We start from the raw sequence: 6,590 nt of genomic DNA, 5'->3' as shown, positions 1-6,590 counted from the left end.
GTGCCTGCACCACTTTACATTGCCACCAGCAATGCACAAAGGTTCCAATTTCTCTATATCCTTGCCAAGTCTTGTTACTTTCCTTTTTAAAAATATAACAGCTAGCTATCCTAATGAATGTGAAGTGGTATCTCTTTGTGATTTTGCTTTGCGTTTTCCTAATGACTAGTGATTTGAGTATCTTTTCATGTGTTTATGGGCTGTTTGTGTATCTTCTTTGGAGAAATGTCTATTCAAGTATTTTATCCTTTTTTGAATTGGGTTTTTTGTTGTTGTTGAGTTTTGAGAGTTCTTTGTATACTCTGCATATTAATCCCTTATCAGATATATGGTTTATAAATATTTTCTCCCATTTAATGAGTTGCCTTTCACTTTGTTGATAGTGTCCTTTGATTTTAAAAAAGTTTTAATTTTGATGTAGTCCCATTTATCTATATTTTTCCTTTAATGTGGTGTTTTTGGTGACATATCCAAGAAATCATTGCCAAATCTAGTATCATGAAGATTTTTTCCATATGTTTTCTTCTAAAAGTTTTACAGTTTTAGCTCTTACATTTAAGTATTTGATCATTTTAATTTTTGTATTAACATTATAGTGTGATGTAGGAGTCCAACTTCAATCTTTTGCCCATGGATACCCACTTTTCCCAGAACCATTTATTGAAAAAGGCTATTTTTTCCTCCATTGAATTGTCTTGACACTATTGTCAAAAGTATTCAGTGCTCCATAAATGTGAGGGTTTATTTCCGGATTCAAAATTGATGTATATGTTTATCCTTATGCCAGTACCACAAGCTTTCTAGTAAGTTTTGAAATAAAAAAGTGTGAGTTCTCCAACTTTGTTTTTTTTTTCGAGATTGTTTGGCGCTTCTGGGTTCTTTGCATTTCCATATGAATTTTAGGATCAGCTTGTCAATTTTTGTGAAGAAGTTAGCTGGAATTTTGATAGAATTGCATTGAATCTATAGATCAATGTGGAGGGTAGTGCCATCTTAACAATACTAAGTGTTTTGATCCATGAAAATGGGATGTCGTTCTGTTTATTTTGTGCTTCTTTAGTTTCTTTCAACAATCTTTTATAGTTCGCAGAGCAAAAGTTTTGTACTTCTTTTGTTAAGTTTTTTCCAAAGTATGTTTTTTCTTTTCAATGCTATTATAAATGAAATTGTTTTCTTAATTTAATTTTCAGTTTGCTCATTGATACTATATAAAAATACAGTTGATTTTTGTATATTGATCTTGTATCCTGGAGCATTGATGAACTCATTTATTAGTTCTAATGCTTTTTTCCCAGTGGATTCCTTATGATTTCTCATATACAAGATCATATCACCTGCATATAGAGATACTTTTGGTTCTTTTCCAATCTGGATGTCTTTTCTTTTCTTTTCTTGCCTAACTGCCCTGACTAGAATCTGCAGTAAACTGTTTAATAGAAGTGGTGACAGCAGACATCCTTTTCTGGAGGGTTGTGCTGCAAAGGTTCTGTGCTATCTTGATTTGGAATTGAACTGTCAAGGTGAATCCTGCAGCCAACCTATTTATAATCTGAGTTTAATCTTTCTGAAAAGAGAACCAGAGCCCTAAAAATACCTGTCTTGTAAATTCCAGATTTTGGTAATTGCATTTTTTCCCCCAGATGAAAGACTGGCCACCTACCTACAGTGAAACTATATGGAGGAAACAAACTAGCATTTGTTCAGTTTTGTTATAGGTTAAGTGCTTCACATTGTTTAGTTCATTTCATTCTCATGTCAAAAATGTGAGGTAGGTCTTATTATTCCCATTTTACAAATGAGGCATTTAAGGCTCAGAGAGCTCCAAAAGCTGATAAATAGCAGAGCTTAGATTTCAATCAAAGTCTCCTGATACCCAGACCTCTGCTTTTCCCATTTATCTGCACTTCTGGAGTTCTTTTGCAATTGCCAGATGCTGTCATATTCAGACTAAGACAGACACATATAGACAGAGATAGGACTGAATGTCTTCCTTAATATATTTTGTAGTGATAAAAATAAACAGCAATTATTTTAAATTCATAAGTAGTTATAATGGAATAGATACTTAGGCAAATAGATTTCTGAAATAAATGTTTAAAGTCCCGTGTTGAAAATCGAGATGACCTGGTAGAAAGCTGAGACTGTGAGTTCCACGACAGCTGAGACCAAGTTTTATACACTCTGTGTCTCCAGCAATTAGCACTGAGCCTAGCCCACAGTGCGGAGGAAGGCACTCAGTGTTCGCTGAATGAAAAAATAAGTGTCTCCTCTATCCACATCAATATTTGGAAAAGAAGAGACCATCTACTTAAGTTAAATGGGCCTCCTTCACCCACTGAACAGACTGTTGTCTTCTACATTACTGCCATAGACTGAATGTTTGTCTCCCTCCAAAGTTCATGCGTTGAAACTTATGTGATGGTATTTGGAAGTGGAGCTTTTGGGAGGTGATTAGGTCATGAGAGTAGAGCCCTCATGAAAGGGATTAGTGCCTCTAGAAAGAGACCAGAGAGAGCTTGCTTGCCCCTTCGGCCATGTGGGTATACAGCAAAAAGACGGCCATCTATGAACCAGGAAGTTGGTTCTCACCAGACACTGACTCTGCTGGCCCCTTGATCTTTGACTTCCCAGCCTCCAGAACAGTGAGAAGTAAATGCTTGTTTCTAAGCCACTATGATATTTTGTTATATCATCCTGAAAGGACTATGAAAATACTAAATAATATTAACAAGGGTTAGGCCAGAGAGCCAAGCCAAGCAGTTTATCAATATCTGGAGAAGGTGGATTTTGGTAATCTTGCTTCATCAGAACCTCCATTTCCTGTTTGTATTATAAAATGACTCAGTGCCTTGGTGATCTATGAACAGCTAGTGAAAATGAAATACTCCTGTGAGTTTTTTTTTAAATGTATATTTACAAAAGCTACAGTGGTTTCCAAACTTCAACTGAATTTAATACTATTTGCTTTGAAAAAGAATTTCATTTTTTCTCTTATAAAACAGTTTTTCTGTATAAAATTTTAAATACACAAAAATAAAACAAAATAATTTTATTTACCTATCGGGCAAAGGCAATTATTGAGCTTTTCTCAGTCTTTTATTATCCTTTGCGTATGTTCACACACTGTGACCAAACCATGCATAAGTTTTTTATTCTACTTTTCTAATTAGTCTTTCTATTATAAACATATTGATAGAATTTTATTTTCCTTTTTTCCTGGAAAGTAAAAAAAGCTTTCATAATACAAAGGCAATATATGTTTGTTTTAGTTAAATAAAACAATACAGATGAAAGATACACAGATTATTGAAAATGAAGAAAAATTTTAATGTGGAAGTTTAGAACAGAAAGTTCTGCTTTCTCTGGTTGACAGTCGAATATATTTTAAAAGGGAACACACAATCAGTAAGAAACAAAAGGCCAGGGAAGCTCCTTTTGATCCCCTGTCTAAATACATAACATTCACTCATGTCTGCGTGTCTGCCATCTGAATAAACTCCTTTGGGGCCCAGAGATGAGCTGAATTAAAGTTGGTAGGGGAGGCTTAGGAGTTGCTTATAGAACCAGTCTCCAAGGTTCACTAGAGCATCACTGGAAACTTGCTGGTATTTAGAAAATGTGTTTATTGCATCTTCTCTTAGGGATAGCGGGGTCTGTAATTGGAAAACAAGATTCTCATTAGTCAGTTGGGGAACGGTTGTCCAATGATCACTATCCTCCTAAGAAGAGCAGTTGGGTAACTTGGGGCTTTGGATTTGTTCTCTGGTGTGTGCAGCTTTGGGGTGAGAGCTGGATTTCTGAGCCTCACTGTCAGAGATCCTACTTCTCTGCTGGGTCTCAGAGTACCAGTCGCTCTAATAAATGATTAGGAAAAGAATGTTGATCTAAAGAGGCATCAAATTTTTACCTGTCCAAGGTATCCACATCTCAGTGGATCTCAGTTATATCACCTTTCTGAGATCTTGGCTAAGATAAAGGGATGGGTACCAGATGCTTCCACCAACTGCAGGCCAAGTATGAAGAGCAGCTTCTCACTTTCCTGGGAAATGGGTCAGTCATGTTATCATTTGCCATTGTGATCTTGGACATTTGTTTAAAAATGAGCTATATAGGTTGGCTCTGATGAAGTTAGAAGAGCTATATACATTTTATATCTATATCATCTATTAACTATTCCTTTAGTACTGTTTATGTGCTATGTATTGTTCTAAGCTCCTTGTATCCTGAATTTCATCACATCTAAGATGCCACTGATTATAAGCTACACCATTATTTTTCATACCACTGAGGCAACTGAACTATGCTATACTATTGACTGTAAATTGCACCTCATTTTCAGACATGTTAAAATGTGAAAAATGCATGTCTCAGAATCAATGAACCATGGTATATTAATGCACGTTGTCATAATTAAACAACTCTAGGAGGTAGGTTCTATCCTTATCCTCATTTTGTAGATGAGAAAACTGAGGCATAGAGAGGTTCCACAATGTGCCCAGGATCACACTGCATTTGCACCCAGACAGTCGAACTCCAGGGCCCAGCTCACAACCACTACACTCTTCTCCCTGCAGATAAGGAAAGCCGAAAAAAGTAAGTTTCAGAAAATTTATTTTAAATACTTCTCTGCATGAGGAGACTCAAAGTTATTCCTGTCTGCAGTTGTCCCCTAACATCTGGACCAATATCGCAAAGCTGAGCAATCCGGAAGTGCTCAGGAGTTCTATGGACCATATGTCTTTTTTAGTGCAAGCTCCTGGGGTGAGAGCATGCCTGTGGACACATGGCTCCTTCTATGAGGACTGCGGTTGTCTAGCGTTACTTCTAGACACCATCGAGGGTGTAGCTTTGCTAGAAAGAAGACAGTTCTGTCCACAGTTTCAGGAGAGCGTGATTCAGTCTCCTGTTGGCTTGGGTGTCAACCACCACTTTGGACTCTGAGGCCTTCTGCTTCTCACTTGAGGGTTGAGCCTGGTATGCTTTCTTAGGGTAGTCATGATTAGGAAAATAAATCAGACATCCTCACCCAAATAGGAGCTACTCCTCAGCCTCCTTGCCTCTCCTCATAATCCAAATGGGGTTAATTTCCTCCTTACCTGTCAATTTCATACAAGTGTTTGACAATCAACAGAGAGGAGTGACAAAGAAGTAGCTTCAGGGACCTAGAAATTTAATCATTATTCCAGTATACAAGCCACAGTTTCACCATACCTCATTATTAAGTATGATTTTACCCCATTGCTACTGTCTTTCCAGAGCTACTTCTCCCCAGAGTAGCTTCAGCGACCCTTCCCTGCCCTCATAGCACATAGCTCTCTTAAAGAGCACTTCTCACACTGTATCGGAACTCCTTGTCTGTCTGTCTGTTTGTCTTCCCTACCTACTTCAAGTTCTGAGGTACAGAGTTCTGTATCTGTCTTGCCCTGGGCTAGAGGTGACACAGCATGAAGTCTACGTTACAGAACTCACTCGTGGCGGGAAAGTTCCCCAGCGTTGCCCTTCCCTGTCTAAGGCAGAGCATCAGTTGACTTCTGCTTTCTTTTCTGGTTACCCATGGAGCCCTGCGAGGTGCTGGCATGAGAGAGGGACCAAGTCTAACCTCGTTCCTCCGTGAACACTCGGCATCTAGCCAGTGCTCACGGTAGATGTTTTTAAAACATTTTGAAAATGAATGAATGAACTAGAGCCATGAGACTCCAAATGAAATTTCATGGAAGGGTATTTTTCCCTTTCTTTTATTCATTTATTTACTCACTGTATTGAATACTTACTGCATAGCAGGCACGATGTTTATGTCTGAGGGGGAAGGTAGCAGTTAGATACAGGGGAAATACTGGGATTAATAGGCACAGTCAGGGAATTCCCTGGTGGTCCAGTGATTAGGACTCCATGCTTCCACTGTAGGGGGACTGGGTTCGATCCCTGGTCAGGGAACTAAGATGCCACAAGCTGCAAAAACAAAAGGCACAATCAGAAAGGGCCCTTAACATCACGTAAGACAGGAGGAGGGCAAGGGGTGAGTGAGGACATGCTTGTTAGGAAGATGGATGACTTGAGGAACTAATGTTTAGCTGGATTGTGTTTCAGGAAAAAAAAAAAGCCAAATGAAAGAGATGAAGGGATGGGATTACAAGGTGAGAATTCCAGGCCAAGGGAAGTATTTTATGATGCAAAGTCTCAGGGACAAGAGAGAGCACTGTCTGTGGTAGAAACTGCAAGAAGTTGAATAGCACTGCTCAGAGCATACACGGCCAGGTGGCACAGGCCCAGGTGAGGCCCAAGAGGGAGAGATCAGATCTCAGTGGTTTTGGGGGTCAGGTAGGGAGCAGGGTTTCATCCTAAGGCAAATGGGGAGCGATTGACGGGCTGTAAGAGTAGGATGATGTCATTAGATTTATTTTAGGAAGTCACTCCAGCTGCAGAATGGATTGGCAGGGATGAAGGGATGAAAAACTGGGTATGAGAGATGAGGTGGTGAGAACTGCAGGGCTGGAGAAGGTTCGATTTTGACTCATGTCTTCAAAGAGCTTGGAACAGAATCAACCAAACCACTGAAATCCAAGTAGAGTGTCATTTTATTCCACATCAGC

General features: G+C 38.9%; 1 long non-coding RNA gene across 1 annotated transcript; it reads right to left on the bottom strand.

Moving 5' to 3' along the window:
- Positions 1–3,602: 3,602 nt before the first annotated feature.
- LOC130708963 (uncharacterized) lies at positions 3,603–6,048 on the bottom strand. Its single transcript, XR_009009365.1, has 3 exons — positions 5,772–6,048; positions 3,908–4,039; positions 3,603–3,653 (listed from the first exon to the last, which is right to left on the bottom strand). It is a non-coding gene; the product is annotated as an uncharacterized LOC130708963 (long non-coding RNA).
- Between the last annotated feature and the right edge of the window lie 542 nt (positions 6,049–6,590).

This window comes from Balaenoptera acutorostrata, chromosome 9 (assembly GCF_949987535.1).
Source record: "Balaenoptera acutorostrata chromosome 9, mBalAcu1.1, whole genome shotgun sequence".
NCBI lineage: Eukaryota > Metazoa > Chordata > Mammalia > Artiodactyla > Balaenopteridae > Balaenoptera > Balaenoptera acutorostrata.
This window is presented reverse-complemented; position numbering and strand designations above follow the sequence as displayed.